Source organism: Argopecten irradians, chromosome 2 (assembly GCF_041381155.1).
Source record: "Argopecten irradians isolate NY chromosome 2, Ai_NY, whole genome shotgun sequence".
In the NCBI taxonomy this organism is placed as follows: Eukaryota; Metazoa; Mollusca; class Bivalvia; order Pectinida; family Pectinidae; genus Argopecten; species Argopecten irradians.
In genome coordinates this window covers 48,190,557-48,212,098 of record NC_091135.1, presented here as the reverse complement: position 1 = coordinate 48,212,098, position 21,542 = coordinate 48,190,557, and the positions used below count along the sequence as shown (strand labels likewise).

The following is a 21,542-nucleotide window of genomic DNA, read 5'->3' as shown; positions in this document are numbered from 1 at the left end:
TTTATCAAAACTTCCAATACACAATGCACATTCAGCACAATTTTTTTTCTTTTTTCACAGAGGACACCACGTCATATCTCCTAATAACCTAAAGGGAAATGGCATTCATTTTAAAATGCATGTACTGACACAAGTGATCTGGACATGTTGCTTTGTTTCAACGTGACACTGAAATGACAGGCCCGGTCCCAACAAACAAAGCTCTGTAATATCAATAATTCCATAATTCCCATGAAAAGTGCATATCTCTCAGACATCCGTAATCACATTCTATCAAATTAAATGAGGAAAAGCACATTTCATATATTTCAAATATGTACAATGCCTGACTTTGTACTTCAGACCAACGTCAGCGTGTAATGCCATCATCAGATTTCTGCGAAAGGTTTCTGGGTCAACATAAAACACACCATTTAAGGATTAAAGTGTCTTTCTGGTGGTTTTATCAAAGGATAAAGTTCAGTGTGGTATCGATGTTTGTTTCATGGACCACAACAACAAATATTGATGTCATAGTGAACTTTATCCTTTGATAAAACAGCCAGAAAGACATTTTAATCCTAATACTTACAGCCTATATTTTTACTTTTCACACTTTAAGCTTTTGTTCAATCAGACCTTGAACAAGAGGCCCATGCAGTGATATTACTCGCCTTGATATTGCAATGATTATGTCAACATCTACATTTCAAAGGGAATAAGAATTTCCAAGAATTTGCTTTTATCAATATTTTCTCTTAAAAGGATGCCATTTATCAGGTTAAAGAAGGTAAAATAATTCTAGACCAAATCTTAATTTGAGGTCCTCTTCATTCAAGGCCAGTAAATTAAATGAACTATTTTCTATTTTCATTTCAACAAATTTTATTGACAAGATGTTGCAATCAAAAAGATCAAATAATAGCAAAGCTTATATAAATTCTTTCCTCAGTTTTTTTGGGTGCCATCCCTCATACCCTAAAAGGGTCATACTATATAGTCACCATTTATACAATATTTCTTCTCCTTCCCCCTGAACATATCATTGACTAAATTTGGTTAAAATCAATTGAGAACTTTATGACTAGTAGTGCTGAATTCCCTCTATTTTCCTTATTAATTATTTGATAGAAAGGAGGTGGGTAGGCATAAGACTTAAGAGGTATTTACTTCAAAAAGCTAACACAAACATATTTTTGTTCCCTCATAAAAACAAGAGGCCCAAAGGGCCTTAACGGTCATCTGACTACCTTGACAATAGTAAAATTAATTATATATATAGTGTCACTTTGTCAGGATCATGTCAGGATAATTTTCAATTTCTTACAACAAATTTTATTTCAAACAAGAGGCCCAAGGGCCTTAACGTATAGGAAATTACTTATAGTGTCATGGTAGTCATCTTCGATTTGGGATCAACCAGAGATGTAACAATACTTTGTCGGGACCATGTCAGGATCATTTCATGTAAGTTTCAGCCAAATCCCACCGGTAGAACTTGAGAAGAAGTTCAAAATGTGTTTTCAAGATGACGGTTGTGGCCGCCATCTTGGATTTAGGATCGACCCGAAAAATAACAACACTTTTTCGGGACCGTGTCAGGATAATTTCATGCAAGTTTCAGCCAAATCCCAAAGGTAGAACTTGAGAAGAAGTTCAAAATGTGTTTTCAAGATGGCGGCTGTGGCGGCCATCTTGGATTTCGGATTGACCCGAAAAATAACAACACTTTGTCGGGACCATGTCAGGATCATTTCATGCAAGTTTCAGCCAAATCCCACCGGTAGAACTTGAGAAGAAGTTCAAAATGTGTTTTCAAGATGGCGGCTGTGGCGGCCATCTTGGATTTCGGATCGACCCGCAAAATACCAACACTTTGTCGGGACCATGTCAGGATCATTTCATGCAAGTTTCAGTCAAATCGCACCGGTAGAACTTGAGAAGAAGTTCAAAATGTGTTTTCAAGATGGTGGCTGTGGCCGCCATCTTGGATTTCAGATCGACCCGAAAAATAACAACACTTTGTCGGGACCATGTTAGGATCATTTCATGCAAGTTTCAGCCAAATCCCACTGGTAGAACTTGAGAAGAAGTTCAAAATGTGTTTTCAAGATGGCGGCTGTGGCGGCCATCTTGGATTTCAGATCGACCCGAAAAATAACAACACTTTGTCGGGACCGTGTCAGGATCATTTCATGCAAGTTTCAGCCAAATCCCAAAGGTAGAACTTGAGAAGAAGTTCAAAATGTGTTTTCAAGATGGCGGCTGTGGCGGCCATCTTGGATTTCGGATTGACCCGAAAAATAACAACACTTTGTCAGGACCATGTCAGGATCATTTCATGCAAGTTTCAGCCAAATCCCAAAGGTAGAACTTGAGAAGAAGTTCAAAATGTGTTTTCAAGATGGCGGCTGTGGCGGCCATCTTGGATTTCGGATCAACCCGAAAAATAACAACACTTTGTCGGGACCGTGTCAGGATCATTTCATGCAAGTTTCAGCCAAATCCCACTGGTAGAACTTGAGAAGAAGTTCAAAATGTGTTTTCAAGATGGCGGTGTGGCGGCCATGTTGGATTTGGATTCAGATCGACCCGAAAAATAACAACACTTTGTCGGGACCGTGTCAGGATCATTTCATGCAAGTTTCAGCCAAATCCCACTGGTAGAACTTGAGAAGAAGTTCAAAATGTGTTTTCAAGATGACGGCTCTGGCGGCCATCTTGGATTTCGGATTGACCCGAAAAATAACAACACTTTGTTGGGACCGTGTCAGGATCATTTCATGCAAGTTTCAGCCAAATCCCACCGGTAGAACTTGAGAAGAAGTTCAAAATGTGTTTTCAAGATAGCGGCTGTGGCGGCCATCTTGGATTTCAGAACGACCCAAAAAATAACAACACTTTGTCGGAACCGTGTCAGGATCATTTCATGCAAGTTTAAGCCAAATCCCACTGGTAGAACTTGAGAAGAAGTTCAAAATGTGTTTTCAAGATGGCGACTGTGGCGGCCATCTTGGATTTCGGATCGACCCGTAAAATAACAACACTTTGTCGGGACCATGTCAGGATCATTTCATGCAAGTTTCAGCCAAATCCCACTGGTAGAACTTGAGAAGAAGTTCAAAATGTGTTTTCAAGATGGCGGCTGTGGCGGCCATCTTGGATTTCGGATCGACCCGAAAAATAACAACACTTTGTCGGGACCATGTCAGGATCATTTCATGCAAGTTTCAGCCAAATCCCACTGGTAGAACTTGAGAAGAAGTTCAAAATGTGTTTTCAAGATGGCGGCTGTGGCGGCCATGTTGGATTTCGGATTGACCCGAAAAATAACAACACTTTGCCGGGACCGTGTCAGGATCATTTCATGCAAGTTTCAGCCAAATCCCACTGGTAGAACTTGAGAAGAAGTTCAAAATGTGTTTTCAAGATGGCGGCTGTGGCGGCCATCTTGGATTTCGGATCGACCCGAAAAATAACAACACTTTGTCGGGACCGTGTCAGGAACATTTCATGCAAGTTTCAGCCAAATCCCACTGGTAGAACTTGAGAAGAAGTTCAAAATGTGAAAAGTTAACGCACGGCGGACGGCGCACGGCGCACGGCGCACGGCGGACGGCGGACGGCGGACGACGACGGACGAAACATGATGACTATAGGTCATCCTGACCCTTCGGGTCAGATGACCTAAAAATCCACTTGAGTATATAATCAAGATATGTTCAATAACAAGATAATATATCAGACAGTAATGTACAATCAACATGTTCTTTTCAAAGCCAGATGAAAATGAATACTAAAAAAATTATAATGTGATAAAAGTCACATGGTCACTAGACAATGTGGTTATCACAGATAATATGGCATATAATAGTGGCCACTATAAAAGGCTTATAAGAGCACTAGAAAATACACTGTGATAAAACACTGATAATGATCCTTAGTCTGTAGACAAGTGAGTAGACAATCATTTGAGTCACTAGGTCACTAGACAAAATATTTTGATCAAGATCTCAAGGTTGGTAGACAAAACTCTACATAATTGTCATATGGTAAAACTGTAATCACAGGGAGGGGATCAGTAGACAAAAAAGGTCACTTGGCAACATACTTAATGGGTCAGTAGGTCATGAGGTAACATCCTTACTGGGTCAGTAGGTCATGAGGTAACATACTTAATGGGTCAGTAGGTCATGAGGTAACATACTTAATGGGGCAGTAGGTCATGGGTAACATACTTAATGGGTCAGTAGGTCATAAGGTAACATACTTAATGGGTCAGTAGGTCACAAGAAAACATACTTATGGGTCAGTAGGTCATGAGGTAACATACTTAATGGGTCAGTAGGTCATGAGGTAACATACTTAATGGGTCAGTAGGTCACAAGAAAACATACTTAATGGGTCAGTAGGTCATGAGATAACAAACATTTTGGGTCAACTAGTCACATGAGAACATATTTAATGAGTCAGTAGGTCACAGGAAAACATACTTTATAGGTCAGTAGGTCACAAAGAAACACACTTTATGGGTCAGAAGGCAGTGCTCCAGATAATTTTTTGAGGTATGGTTATTTATACTCGTACTTTTGAAAGAGAGGGGTACATCTTAGGCTTCTGTGTGAACCCAAAACTTAACCAAGATATTTCGTTAAAAAGTTTTGTGGGTATATTGTAAAGCAATCAATGATAAGTTAGCAACTGTGCAAATATCTATTTGAATAGACCGCACAGATTATGTTCATTCTTAAAACTAACTGGAATTAACCTGGTTTTACTAAATTTCTTCTTATTTAATTTCTGGATATAAACACTCACACTAATTAGGTTGAGTAATAACAAGTATTGTACGGATAATTTGTACACATTCATACAATTTAAAGGGGTTATTGACAGGTTTTCAATGGGTATTTTACCTATGTAGCATTTTAACTGGAGCACTGAGTAGGTCAAGAGGCTATATATACTTTATTAAAGATCCTGAGGTTGGTAAGCAAAACTCCCAATAATTAAGGTAATCTGGTCAGTAGACAGTACACAGTATGCAACCCACCTTAATAAAGATCCTGAGGTTGGTAGACAAAAAACCGTATAATCATGTACGGGAGGTCATCAATAAATTATCAGACATCATATACAGCATTAGATAAAGATCACAAGGTCGTACAATGCAAAATATGTAGCACAGGTCATTATAAGGTCACTACACAAAACACTAAGGCTGTTTAAACAAGGTCAAGAGGTCAATTGAAAGTACAGTATACAATATCTCACTAGACAAAACACTAAGGCCAATTAAACAAGGTCAAGAAGCCAGCTCAGTCGAAAATACAGTATACAATATGGTTACAAAATTATCAGAAAATACATCATTTAATCAACACTACAAGGACACTGTGAAAAACACCATATATTATGTATTCAATGTCGTGAAGCTATCAAAGATAATTCAAAATCAATGTGATGATTATGTCCAATAGGTGAATATCAATAATATATGAACTATGCATATAAATGCACAAAGTAATATATATGTTGGTTGTTATCACTGAATCCTACGTTGTTAATAAAAAAACACTTCAGATGGTTGGCAGCATATTAAACCATCAGTAGACAAGGCTGTTCTTGTATGAACTGGCTTTAACAAGAATTCAATCTTAATCTATTAACATATGGCAAAACAAGAAGTAACATATAAGGGTTCATATGTAAATTTGAAATGGTTTACCAAACAATTTCTACCAATGAGAGGCAGCGCTGCACTTAGTTAAATAAGATTCTAAAAATAGACACAGAGACTCCAGACATTGCATATTGATTAACAATAAATTCAGCTGTGTTTATATAGTTGGTCACAAAGGTCAAATCAATACTTCATCATCTTTCCTCTACCATTCAGAAATATTCTTCATCAAACACAAGTCATCACATCTAATATAAATGCTTCAATTCTTGCAGTTATTTTTTCTTTGTTTAATTTTCAACAAACAAATCAATATTTCATTATATGTGATATAGCAGGTAAAAGCTTGGTTTGTGTCTTTGCATGCTCTCACACTAGATATACACTGTCTGAAAATTACAGACAAAACTGCTAGACACAACTGATGCTGATTCTGCCTTTAGGTCTAAAACAATGACTCCGATGGATTTATATATGTTTCTTGGAACTATACAGACTGCTGCAGAACTAACTAATGATTGATAAAGCATTGTCTATCAGAGAAACAAATACTTCTACAAATATAAGAAATAAACAGTGTCTAGCTGCTGAAGTCATGGCAATAAATAATTACCGTGATAAATAGCTTACCTCTTATAAAACATTTTCTATACATAAAGCAGAACATTTAGCATTTAAGCTATGTTTAAAGGCGTTAACTGATAAATAATTCTCTTAAAGACTTCATTAAAAGAGGATGCATGCGTCCCCTATAACTTGGTATTTAAAAGATCGCAATGAAACAAAATTTCAGTGACCTTGACCTTTGACCTTAAAAACAGCATGTAAATAGCATTCCAACACAGACATTTTTCTAAAGAAAGCTAGGTTCTATTCTCAGCAAGTCACCATGGCCTTTGACCTTTCAAACTAAAAGACTCAATCAAGCAACCAACAGTCTAGGAAAAGCATATTTAGACCTGTGAGGAAAGATAATTTGAAACTTAAATTTTATCAGCTAAAGGAATTTTAATTTTTGCATAGGATATAAAACTTTCTATCTTAAGTGACCTTGACCTTTCACCTTAATTAGACCTGAATAGCAATCTGAAGCAAGCATGTATTTTAAGGTAAGAAAATATGTATCAAATTTTAGTTTGAGTACGGACTACCTGAACAGAGGTTGACAACACCACCGACAGGGTGATAGGTATCCCTCACCTGCTTTTAGTAGGCAACAGAAAAACTATAAAAATGATCCATGCCTACCGTTAAAATGGGTCTTTAAGCAACAAACTTTTCAAAAAAGGAATGCAAGTACTGTATCTATAAAATCATACCCCTAATGTATTGTTGAAAAGAAATGTTTAACTCTTGAGGTTTTCAATGAACACTTGTAACATTCCATCAGTGGTGCAATCACGCACATCAATGTCCGTCAAGAACAGTACAGCCTAACTTATTAGTTTCAAGGACATTTGAATGCTGGAAATATATATATTTCGCAAAAATTGTTTGGTCGATTCAGCACATTTGCCTCAAGGGACATGATATAACTGCTTCCTTTGATTTGTAGGTAATTAATATTGTTTGACATCCTAATAACAAAGAGCGTCCTTACCATGGCCAAACTACATTAAATCAAATCAAATTTGGATTCATGAAAACTGAACTAAACTTTTCCAATCACATTCCTCTGGTTACTGATAATTTTTTAACTGTTAGTCTTTATTATTATATTAATGAATCTCTATTATTAGTGAGTCTTATAATTAACATTAGTCGATGAAACATTAAAAAAAGGACCTGTATATGGAAAGGCCTTTTAAGAATACTAGGTAAGAGATTTTTTTATCTATGCATCCAAATTTATTAAATCTACTTTTGTTTTTATGCCCTATTCCTATTACAAACCTATCGCTGGTTTAATGATACCTGAAAACAAGAGATCCCAGAGAAATCTTGGCGCCCACCAAAGAATGATCTATGTCTGACAATGGACAGAGGGATCTATTCACAACTAGGGCCCAAGGGAAATCTACACATGGAATTTGAGAGATATCCCTTTCGTAATTTCTGACAAATAGCGATAACTATCAAAATCCAAGATGGCGGCCAGTCGGCCATCTTGTTGACCGATCTGTTACCAAATGCAATATGCAAAACTAGGGCCATAGGAGAACCTATATATGAAATTTGAGACAGATCCCTTCAGTACTTTCTAAGAAATAGCAGTAACAAACTCTTAACTATTAAAATCTAAGATGGCTGCCTGGCTGCAATTTTGTCCACCGATTAGTCCCAAAATAAAATATGCACAACTAGAGTCCTAAGGAAACCTACATATGAAATTTGAGAAAGATGCCCTCAGTACTTTTTGAGAAACAACGTAACAAACTTTAACTATCGAAATCCAAGATGGCTGCCACTGATGGGTCCCAAAATGAATTATGCACAACAAGGGTCCTAGAGGAACCTACATATGAATTTTGAGAAAGATCCCTTCAGTACTTTCTGGGAAAGAGCAGTAACAAACTTTTACTATCAAAAATCCTTACTTGAATTATGCACAACAAGGGTCGTAGAAGAACCTACATATGACGTTTGAGAAAGATCCCTTCAGTACTTTCTGAGAAAGAGCAGTAACAAACTTTTGCTATCAAAATCCAAGATGGCCGCAGGTCAGCCACCTTGTTGACTGATCGGTCCCAAAATAAAATATGCACAACTAGGGTCCTAAGGGAACCTACATATAAAATTTGAGAAAGATCCCTTCAGCACTTTCTGAGAAATAGCAGTAACAAATTTAAACTATCAAAACCCAAGATGGCGGCCTGACTGCCATCTTGTTGACCGATTGGTCCAAAAATGCAATATGCACAACTACAGTGGACCCGCAATAATCCTGATGCCGATAGTCCGGAAAACTCACAATCCGGACGGAAATGTCAGGGAACGGATTTCCGTAACGGTATTTATACTCACTAGTCCGGAAATTCGTATTCCGAATCCGGAACTCCATTTTGGGAACGGAATGTAATTTTCGTTAATAAATTCCCGCAATAATCCGGACAATTTGTTGTCGCGATGTGCCGAGAAAATCCAAGGCCAGCTACAATCATGTGTACAATACACACTATCACTTGTCACTGACTGTACACACCACAGGGACTTGTAACTTGTATTATATCGTGATTGAAGTTGTGTTTTCCATGTCGAAAATTTATTTAAGAATGTATTGGTATTATATATGTACATATTTATCCATGTTTGACGGAATACGGGCGACTTTTGTAGAGGCAGGTGTACATCTTCCAAGCGAACCGTTGGTTCCCTTGTCCTTTTATATAGTATATAGGCCTAGTACACATGTAAACACAACAGACTTTCTCACAACCTACGTTACAAGTCCCTGTGGTACACACCAGTACATGCACTCATGTACGGTTCATTAGTTTTCTATAGGGGATCAAACTTCAGTGTTGTAATTGAGATACGCAATATATTTTTAGCAACACGCTTTTAAACATGTTTGAGTTTGGGTACGGGTACGTATGTTGTAGATACCTTACTTGTTTCGCATGCAGAATATATCGCTATGAGTATCGGATACAATAAAGTGAGATAATACTCACAAAATTAATAATAATTTTAAATGTATGTGAATCTATTCGAATTCATCGTCTGTGGTATAAGATATAAAGGCTACGGCATATGCCATTTACACGTGTGTGATATTGTGCACGAAGTTAGACGTGAATGGGCGCGTGGTTGTTACACACGTCTGTAAGTCAGAAAGCAAAGACTTGTGGAAATGGTGATTAAAAACACACATTATACAAAATAACAATTATATAAGTTCATAAAATGTTCACAACTATTTGTTATCATAGTTTTTTTATGCCAAGAACGTAGATAATATTGATCCTTGGTTAGGCAATTTGCCGTACGACAGATCAAGAGTGGGATATGTAGCTATATGCATACATAGTGCACAATTAACAACGTCACGGCCTTATGTTTCGTAAAGAAATACGTTTATTTAATATTCTTAACATAATGATATAAGAATACCTATAAAACATAACAAACGAAGTATTAATTATAATACATGTATGTTACATAAAAGCCTATCATCGATTACAAGGTCAAGGGGAGTAACTCGTACGTAACAATTTAATTGACTAAGAACACGGAATTCGTCAGTCCGGAAAACTCGTAATCCGGACGGTTTAGGCTGGGAACCAAGGTGTCCGGATTATCGAGGGTCCACTGTAGACCTATAGGGGAACCTACATGTGAAATCTGAGAGATATCCCTTCTGTACTTTCTGAGAAATAGCGGTAACAAACTTTCACTATCAAACCCACGATGGCTGCTTGGCAGCCATTTTGTTGACTGATTGGTCCCTAAATGCAATATGCACAACTAGGGCCCTAGGGGAACCTACATATGAAATTTGAGAAAGATCTCTTCAGTTCTTTCTGAGAAATAGCGGTCTCAAGAATTGTTAACAGACTGAAGGACAGACGGAAGGACGGACGGAAGGGCTGACGGAAGGACGGACTACCGACCACGGATGAAAAGCGATTTTAATAGCCCACCACCTGATGATGGTTGGCTAAATGTTATTTATTCATTCAATTTCCAAGTATCCAGATGGCGATTAGACCAGTACTGACAAAATAACATGAAGCCAATCAGAAGTAAATTGTGAAATTGTTGAACAGCGTGTTGCAAGCTTTTCAACACGTCCAGTTTTAGGACAATGTGTTGGAAAATGGTGTTAGCTAGGTGACAAAGTCATCCATACATTCGATAGGTCTAAATGTGTTTCGGAAATTCTTTTGTTATTCTTTTGATACAACAACATTATCTCTATCGAATTCAGTTATTAATGCAAATGTACACTTGAAACGTAGTTGAAGTGTTTTTGGCAACAATTTTGCATACAAAATTGCAGCTAATCATTGCACACACTGACTCCCATCTAGTACATTGTGAGAGTTGTCGTTCATTACACATATATATATGCCCCAATGATGCGATGTATTGAGTTTATAAACAAAATAGTTATAGTAAAGCATGGTTTCACTAAATCGTGAACTACATGTAAGTACCGTATATTCCCTATTAAGAGCGCCTCCTCTAATAACGGCGCCCCCACGTTTTTTGTTGAAAAAAATCAACTAACTTCATACAATTTTTGTGCCAGATTGTGACGATTTGTCTTTGCAGACGCTGATAAAATACTGTTTCACATCAATCTGATGCTTAACAGATATTCGATCAGCTATAAATTTATTGCATTGGGCAACTTGGGACATCTTTGCCAAGTGTTTACACATAGAAATAGCGAGAACGCCATGTTCAAAACAAAATGTGTCACTTGAATGCCCCACACACGTGTATGGATGAAGACTAACTGGCAACAACATTTTAGCATTGTCTATACAGGTTTTATGAATACTTACTGTGTATCTATGATAAAGGTTCCTAAATAACAAGAATGTTATCATTTCTAAGCATTTTATTGTGTGCTCTTTTCGGTATTTCCTATCTGCCACAAAACGAAAGTAGCGATCGAAAGCACCGTCCGCCATTTTGTGTACGAATGGTAAACAAACAGGCTAGCATGAAATGCCAAAATTCCTTGAAACAGACTAACCAATGTTTAATACTTCTGGTGCATACATTTCTTCATAATTATGTAATTTCACTACTTACTTGACTTCAAAACGTAAGTTGGTTATTGTATGTTTCAGAAAAATACGAAACTAAAAGCAAGATGACTATAGTCTGTTTCAGAAAAAAAATCTTAAAATGGTCTCAAATAACGGCGCCCCCTTAAGCCATTTACCCGCGTCCAGCGCCCTCATTAGGAAAATACAGTATATCACATTTATAAATCAACTCTTTTTAAAGATTTAATGCATTTTGTAGCTGTTTGAGTCAATGATGTTGCTAGAATAAGAATCTCTGCTACTGCAGATTTGAACTGCATAAATGTCAAATATCTTTGGGGATTCATGCAAAAAAATAACCAGCGAGACTAGCATTATATCATGTTGACCAAGCTTATTAAATTGAATGCAAAATACATTTATAGTTCCAAACATAGATAGGGGATTTAAGTCAGACACATCTTTCAAAACCTTTTTTTTCAATTACTCCACATTTTATATATACATGTATTCAAATAAGCAGGGTTATATCAAAATTGATGCATATAGGGCAAAATATGAAGATAAAAATGGAAAAATCAGGACAATATGATTTAATGAACTTAACAATTTGACCCAATTAGCTTTCAAAAAGATGAAAAATCGTTTAACAAGACGAAATAAGTGCCAACTTATATACATGTAGTTTTGGTCCTATGCCCGGACAATTGAAATGAAGCCTCAAAAGCGAGAGGGGCGCTTATAGGGACATGGGTGCTTATTGGGTCGAATACGGTACGTTAATGATTCAAATAACAATTGTGTGAATAGATGGAATTCTCTGCATTAAATATTAGCTTGAACAATAAGCTCATGGCATTGATAAGCAAAAATATGCAATAGCTGTTGCTTCTATTCATGACTAATTCTCAAAGCAATATCTTAGTTATATAAAGAAACAGTAAATAACACAGAAAAATAATTTTGAAATTTTTGGATTGCATTTATGGATTTAACACACAAAAAAAAAATCAAAATATACAAAAAATATCAAGTGGTATAAAAATTTATATAAATATACGTAGCAGGACTGGAATAGGTCAAATATCAGCGATCAGTTAGAGCATCTGACTAGTGTTCGGAGGTCACCGATTCGAGCCGTACTCTGGCTGCTACATTTTCTCCTCTCATGTTACATAGAAATTAAATAAGACCACAATATATATACATGCAGATATTAAAAACTACACAATTTCATTTTAACCTGTCAAAACTTGACATGGTTTGGCTTCATAAAACAAAACTCTAAAGTCTGCTTGTTTATCAAGTAAATGTATACAAGTAGGCTAGACTGGCTATGAAAGTGTCTGACCACCAGACAGCTGGCCAGGGCATTATCATATGCCACATACACTGTTTATGCATGAAAGACTACACGCTTTTCACAAATTAGTTTTCAGATGAGTGGCCTGGTCATAATTGTTCAAGTCGAGTACATCCACCTTTACCCTGACCTTGCTCTACATTTAAAGTCTATTTGTTACTTCAATGTTTACCCAGACATATCTATTCAATACTGTCTCCAGTCACAATACACAACAGGTTGCTGGCTGTCTGTCTCATTTTGTGCATTTGCATAATTGACACTTTGCATACATGCTTTCTAAATCTACAAAACCGTCTAAATTTCTGGTATACTTTACATATGATCTTTGTTTTAGCTTGGTGGAAAAATTAGCAAATTATATGAGCACACACATTAGTCCTGTAACATGCGGGTCTACGCTCTAGTCGTCTGCACCAAAACTTCAATCAGCAGAGCAAACATAAGTAACCTACAGTATATTGCGTTTACAAATTTTACTATTTCAGTGCAGACAATTTCGTCTTGGCCGACAACAGAATGGGTGCCAAGAAATGAACCTGTCCTTCCACTATATTACGTAAACCGTCGGATGAGTACATTATCGGCAGGCTGGCGAGACGGCTGTGTACTGTGGAAGTCGGCCCTACTAGTTTGACCTCTTGTAGAAGCAGACGATGTTTTTACACACACCGACGACACACACACACACAACAGATATGAAGTAGGCGGTGATGAAATAAACAAAAGCGTTGTACTTACCATTTGCCACGACTGTGTTATATAACAGTAGAGCTACAAAACAATAAGAATATTACGAGTTTATTAACCAAGATACCACATTTACCGTTTACAGGAAGTACACAACCTAGACCGGAAGTTTGCAAAATATAACCAATAAAAATCTCCATGTCGAGCACAAAATTAGTGTCTTACCAAAAAGTCCAAAACAAAACAGCATTGCGAGGGATTCTGAGGTGCTCCTTCACCCCAGAGATAATGCATGGAGCTTCCGATCTTCTTTTGGTGATCATAAATCCGTTTTGGGGGTACCGCGGTGGACCAGACACGGGCATCCCGCACCCGCCATCATTTTGTGGCCAATTGCGCAGTAAACCGTCTGCGCAGCTGCACACAATATTCCCCGGCTGTGTGTCAAAAAAACTTGTCTGTTGCGTGCCCAAGCGCACTATGCGATATCTGAGAAACTGCTGCTTTGTTTTGTCTTTCTCCGTCGTTTTCATTTGTATCATGTACAAAATAACTTCTGTGTTATTATAAATACGAACAGGCAGCCACTATGTGAATGAATTTTGGCTACTGACATGGGGAAGCACATACGTGTAAACGAGCACCTGCAAAAATTAATTGGCAATTACCACAAACTACTCACTCATTATACACCTTTATATATTCATAGTACTACATATTCGTGCTGCTTAAATAACACCTAGTAAGGCAGTTCTGTATCAAATTGGTGATTTAATATGATATAGCTTTTTTTAATTTTGTAGATCATCTAAAACCAGAGACATACTAGTATGTATCTGGCATTTACAACTTACCTATATGGACGATTTCTGAGAAATTGTCGGCATGTCGGGAGCATAATATATAAAAATCAAACAACTTTGTATTGACAATAATACGAACGATAATTAATTATCTACATCTAAATTTTCTCTAGCAATATTAAAAAAAAGGGGGGGATGACTCCTATATTTAACGAGTTTACAAACTGATGAAAAAAACACACACTCACAGTTCTGAGATGTAACGTTGTGGTCACTCCGTATCACGTATAAGTTATTAGAAAATAGCACACTTTTTATTTAAAAATATTTTATTGATATTGGGAGCAAAGGGATTAGACACAAGCAAGAATTTATAACAACTTATTAATCATATGAAGCTCGTTCCAAAGAAATAATACATACAATTATTACGATAACATGTATTATATATATTAGCATTAGAGTGAGTGGGTGTTTTATAAACATTGTTGAATATTAATCAAGCCCTTTGAAAAAGACTACAGAAGTTAACACTATGTCCGTTTTTCATAACTTTCTAATGGACAAATGTTCACATTCGTGGTGTTAAGATTTAAGAATAAAATTTGTATATCGATTATTCGTTTTCAAAATAGATGGATGAAATGAAAGAGACGTTTGGCGCGGTCCATGGTGTCGAAGGCAAGAGCACGTAATAGAAGTGGTTAGGTTTTCCACAAAACTTCGACTGTCTGTAATTGTTTTTAAAGAAATCGCGAAAAAAATAGATGACATGATCACAGGACTACGATACCGTCCGTTCGCCATAATTCGTATACATAAAGATCATATGACCAATAGAAGTGACCTGATCGTGTTTCCGCCAATAGAATATTATAAAGCATGTTTATAATTAAAAATGCAGGTATCATCACGATTCGCACGGATTATGTTAATCCGCGACTGTCTTTAAAATCCAAATTTCCCTGTTCACAACGCACAGGGATCACAAAAAGAATTTTACTATCCTTGATTTCAAATAATTATACAAATATATTACATAGTAGATAATGTAATGTGTGTTACTGTGTAAAAACAAAACAAAAAAGATAATCAAGATATAAATCATGACCAGAAAAAAAAGGAAAAAATTATCACCGGACATTAAGTAAAATGACTATCTATAACGCCGTTAACATCTATATCTTCAAATATCTATAAATTCATAAGATTTGATAAATTTGGCAGTGAAAATCATTCAAGGGCAAATATGAACATGTTTGATGCCTTATGAACATTAGTTACAAGTCAACACAGATTTTTCACTGCTAAAGTTCTTGTTTTATCCTTTATGTATGTTTAGATTAAAATTATTAATAACATTAAAAACGTGCAATGAAATTGTAGACCACAACTTAGAGTCATGGTCTAACCATATGTACTCATTTCAATACGCTTTATACGTAAAATGATTTTTTCTTTTATTTGGCTTGGTAAAGTTAAACCCGCTGCAATGTTAGTGATACTTCTCATAATGTTGGTCACTTCTGGTGATGTACAGCATCTTCTTGATTCGTGAGTATGACAATTACGGCACATATAACTTTAATAAAATAAATTGACAGCTTGGAAGTTACTTCCCCTACAGTAAATGTAGTGTGTTATAGCATTATTTTTAAGTCTCCATATTACGCGTGAAATATCTATTTCTTAGTGTTTATTTCCATTGGAAAAAATAAAGGGTCTGATTTCTAAATCAAGTAAACATCTATATAGGTTGCGTGTACCTATTCGATTCGATATCCGGAAAATGTCGAATATTTTGTAAATTGCCTGTGAAATTTATTGCTAAATTTATTGTCAATCGGCTTGCTTATGTTTACCTAATGGGGTTATCTTAGGACGAAATAAATACCAAAATGCGTTGGTATGTACTTGGAATATTAACCGTTCGATAACTTATATTTATAAAATGTTACACTTGAGGACAAAAAAAAAGTATCCCAAAGTTAATCTTACAAATACACATCATGCTATTTGTGTATCCCGCAATAAAGTTCAACAACCTCGTCTGATAACAAGTGGTTTGTCCTTAGATTTTATATAACGATTCTTTACAGGTACGGGCGCACGGGGCGATATTTATGATGATAGAGTTGACCAGTTTCTCTGTAGACGCCGGTGAACAAATAATCTATAACAAACTAATACTTGTCCTTGATAGTGTGTCTGTATAAAGAAGTCTCGATTGGCACTAAGAAAATGTTAAGTTGTTATCTGTAAAAACTTTTAAATTTTTCAATAAATCAACAAGTGTCAACAGGAGTACATGTTTTTAACTTGCTCTGATGCGGTGGCTGGGAAGGACACGTGAAAATTGCGGGGAATAATTTTATTTTTTTTCTACCCAGATTCTCGGAGCGCTCGAATATTTTGACCGTTCGGCTTATTATCTCGAGCGCTCGAGACCTTATTATCTCGAACGCTCGAACATTTCGAGCATTCGACTTATTTTTTTAGCACTCGAGATAATAATTGTACATATGTTAATGTACCACCGTACGATGCCCAGCCACCGTACTTCCTAAGTTCCGTCTAGACTAGTGTAGCAGGGCTGAATCGATCGCCTGTGACCACTTATACATGTATACCTCCTTAGAATTGAGATCATCCTGAGGTTGGAAGGTTACGAGTTCAAGCCCCGTCGTGGCCAATAAATATTCTCTCTTGTAAAATAAGGGAACCCTAAGGGGAGGATGCCCGGGCCGAGGACACAGGACAATTAGTCACGGTTCAAACGAAGGAAGTTACAAATGTCGTCTGCTTTAGGTGCGACGATTACGAATGTAGGAGAAACGAACGGGACTCTGGATTCGAACCACCTGTAGTTCTGGTTTACAAACGTTGACGTTATGCAGTGTATACGTTGAAGAAACGTTCAAATTATTGTGTTAAATATCGTTGTGACAAATTTTGGTACATTTTTTTTTATTGATTTGGGTTCATATTTAAACTCCTTTTAAAAATATTAGAAGAAAATTCATAGATAGATTTTTTTTTAATTTTCATCAGAGAAAATATTTAAAGGCCCACTACCTTTCCGGAGCAAAATTTAAAGGTTTCTAAAAATCATAGATAACATAAGAAAATATATATCGATGGCCTAAGATGAGGTTATAACATGAAGCTTATGCAAGTTTTCCTGCGTTATATATGATGACAGTTGAGTTTTGCCTTCTGGGGCAGTGATAGTCAACTACCGCGCGGCATTTAGGACGACGGCGGGAAACATAAGACGACCCGCGTTATGAAAATTAACATTTTATTTATTTAAATTAAATTGTTCAGAAGGTGATGATAAGTGTAGCATTACCGGTAAGTTGATAATTTTTGCGACTCTACAAAATTATCAATCTCGTTTTACATTTCTATTTTAAAAATTAAAAGCCGTTTCGGAAAGGTAGTGGGCCTTTAAGGTTAGATAATAAAACTGATCTGAGTCTAACGAAGCAATAATATCAAAATCCCTACTTTGTACTATAGGGGATCAGTGTACACACCGACTGCGTGTGACCGCAGGTAGGACATTAGAATTGTACCTGCTACCCCCATTGCATGATCGTAAAAGGCGACAAAATTTAGTATTCTATCATTTCTCTTCTTCATAACTAACTTTATTCTTCCTAACGTCTCCCTTGACACCGCTTCACTTTTGGCCTTCTATTGAGCGCTCGTCCGCCGTGTGAGGTAGACTCCCAGGTTCTGTCCGCTGGTCGAGTCACACCAAAGTCTATGAAAGTGGTGGTTTACTTTCTGTCCCTGCTTAGTTAGTAATATTGATAGGCTAAGTTCCCCTCTTTCCCTTGCTCTTGATGTGTTAGGCTAGTTACTGCTAGACAATGCTAGGATAGGACAAGTTAGGACCTAGGAGTCGTCTTCCAAATTAATAGATATAACAGACGACTCCTCTCACTCTCTACTTTCTATGCATACTTTTTCTCTTCCTTCTCCGCGTCCTATCTTTTCTCGTACCCGTAAACGAATTATGTTAGTCGTAAAGTAACGTGAAATCTTAGTATAGCGCTCACCATACAGAGAGTAGGATGACTGGTTGGCCCGTTGTCAGTATGGTGTCTTCGGCATCATGCTTCAGTGATACAGCACTATAAAAAGGGCAACAGTTCCACTATACCAGAAGACACAACATGAATACGCAACACACTGTATATATATATGGGAGGCCGTCCTTACATGACACTGACTGTTAATAGGACGTAAATTTAATCAAACAAACAAGCATCTGCATGTGACCGAAAACGATATGCATATTGTACAATAGCGTTAACACAGACCAGTTTGTTTCTCAAATTCCATCGATATACAAGCAATATTGTATTCTGCTTAATAGAAAACAAAACGCATGAGGTGCATAAGACGTCAAATGAAAACACACAGTCGGAAAGATCCCCGGACAACATTTGTCACTGACATCTTATTTATCATTTTTCACACATGTATACTGTTTTTACATTTACTTGTAATTAGCATATGTTATATAAATCCTTCTGTATGTATGATATATATCCTAGACATTTTCAAATTCCACAAAGATTTCTTAGGTATGTAATGATTATTTTTACCAAGAAATATAATAATAACACTACAATATCGTGACTACCGGATTACACGTCTCCCTAATCTCGGTCAGACGGTCACGTGGTACGTCTGAGTGTGTAGACGTTAGATAAACACAGTATATTATGCGTATTATCAAATCGATGAATGGTAGATCTACACTCTGTGTGTCTATTTACGAACCATCAGCACACTCACGGATCAATATCACGTTGGTCCTATAGGTGATAAACCTATTATAGAACTGTTGAAGTACCATTACGATTATGTTTTAATATTTCTAAACAAGTTTATAACCTTATGACGATAAAATTTTGTGTAAAATAGAATTGTCATTTAGGATTTAAATAAAGACAGAGATTTAAATATAGGCTACTGTGTAAATCTCTGATAAAGACAAATGTTAATCAGGTTTTTAATAAAGACGGGGAAATACCCCTAAATGTGGAAAACTTCCGAGCTTTTACCTTATACGTGTATATAGGAATAGTATATAAGAGCTGTTGGTGGTTTTTAGCAGGGATTTTCAAAACACTCAAAAACTTGAAACCCATTACAAGTTATCAACTAATATTCGCCACGAAAAATTGATTCTAGTGACTTAATTGCAAAGTAACAGTTTTTTTTATATATTGATTTCTTTTCGTACAAATGCGTGATTAAAGTTGTCGGAATGGGGTACAAAGTTTTACTCTACCTGTGTAAGGAGAGAAAAAAACGTTGTAAAACATGGAATAAATCTGAAGTTTGTCCTGTTGTCGGTCAGATTACTGGTGACCAACCGGGGAAGTACAGCATTTATACATGTTCTATAAGAGACATAGATAATTCAATTACTATTCAAATCTCTGGTTATATTTACATAGTTTTATTTTAGTAATTGAAATATGTTAGGTAAATTCATGAGGAATATTGATGTTTACTTTGTAGAACGTTCATCTAAAATGTTGTCAAAAACATATATAACAGAAACTTCTGGAGATCATCTTTGCGCTTTGAACATGTTCAGTCGGTTTTTTCTCCCCTTTCAAAAGGGTTATATAGAGCTTGATTCTCAATGTTACAATAAATCTTTGAATAGATTTGTTTTAAAGAAATGTACTATTCGGCACTGTGTATCATGTGATTATACATGTACAGTGGCTAAAGGGGGTACAAATGCTCTGAGTTTGTAGACATATAATTAGCAATTACTTCTTTAAAAATCTATTTCATTGTCTCGGTCTTTAAAGAAACACTTACATGTAAATAAACAAAAACAAAAAATCCGACACTGACACTTAATGTATAGTACCCATATCGTTACAGACTTCGTGCTGTAGAAATGACGTTCTCAGTGTTCCTGAGTATGAAAGATGTTTCTAACAAGAACGTAGACTTTTAAATCATTGGTTTCTGATAACACGGACAACGGACAGATCTTTTTTTTTTTTTTTTTGCGTTCTGTTGACTGAAAACATGTTACTGTATTTATATCATGGATTTGTGTGAGATATGACCCGTATGAACTTTAAACACACTACACGCATCAAATAAGTGGGCTTGATAAACTCCGAACCCACAGAGTAGTGCATATATATGTGTGTAATTAGGCCGAGTTCTACATAACATTATATGTAATATATATATATAATAGGTCACTGGTCATAATCTATAAGTCATTAAGATAATGATGTCGCCGTGTTGTCATTATCAACTATATACATTACGTGATCGGCTGTCTGGATGCTCAGCTGGGTCGCACCGTTTGAAATTCCGGACAATTGGCACGTGCAACCCACGTGTGCATGTCCATGACGAACAAAGTCCAAGCTTATTAAGAATTGCCGTTGTCCGGTAGATATTCGAATTTATAAGTAGGTTATGGCTGATAAGATAATCACCATAATGCTATAGCTATCGTTATATCACCTGGTCACCTACTCAATGTCTTTTGTTTAGTGATTTAGGACACGGGTGTTTGGTCTCTATCTCTAATCCTCTACCACTATCTGATGACGAGAGTACCTACCTGGCTAAATAACAACCCAATCAACACGCTAATTACAATTTGATACCACAGGTGTCACAACTAACATCACTTATTATCCTATGGACAGGTGAACACACCATAACAGGCTATCATTGACAGTTAACCAAGGGGGTCCATTATCCTCCATCCTATTCGGCGGGGTGCCACCATGGGGGTTCCCGCGGTGTGGCTGTCACGCCGTTGGTTTTGATCATTATTTTCTCCATTTCAAAAACACATAAATAGAAAAACATAATACAATATTGAATATGTACGATGGCCGACATTAGAAAAATGTGTACCTGAAAAATGTGTACCATGTCACATCGTACACGCGAATTAGAAAAATGCGTACATGAAAAATGTGTACCGTGACAAATCATATGTACACATTTTCTATAACCTAGTTTTATATATACTGATACAGGAATGGAGATATAATGTTAACCTTTTGTAACTGTCACGTAATGTATTATTTTGTTTGGCACTTATTACTTTTATTGAAACTCGAACATTAAATTATCGTTGTATAATTCAATTTTGCTTGTAACAAGGACTTATAAATCCTTGCTTGTAATAAGCATTTTCATCGGCTCAACAATTTATTTTATCAGCCCACGAAGGAAAAAAATGGCGTCGTCATTTGTAACGTCGCTTCTGGTTGAGACAATGGTGTAATGATTTCATATACAGCCTCAAAATAAATTTGGAATTAATCATAGATCGTTTTCAGTAA

The 21,542-nt window shown here is 36.4% G+C and overlaps 1 long non-coding RNA gene across 1 annotated transcript in view; it reads right to left on the bottom strand.

Moving 5' to 3' along the window:
* LOC138315757 (uncharacterized) overlaps positions 1–13,803 on the bottom strand; it is an 89,443-nt gene extending 75,640 nt beyond the window's left edge. The window contains exons 1-2 of the long non-coding RNA XR_011207521.1: positions 13,604–13,803; positions 13,430–13,462 (exon numbers count right to left, since the gene is read on the bottom strand). This is a non-coding gene — a long non-coding RNA (uncharacterized lncRNA). The remainder of the gene's footprint in view (positions 1–13,429; positions 13,463–13,603) is intronic.
* Positions 13,804–21,542: the final 7,739 nt, after the last annotated feature.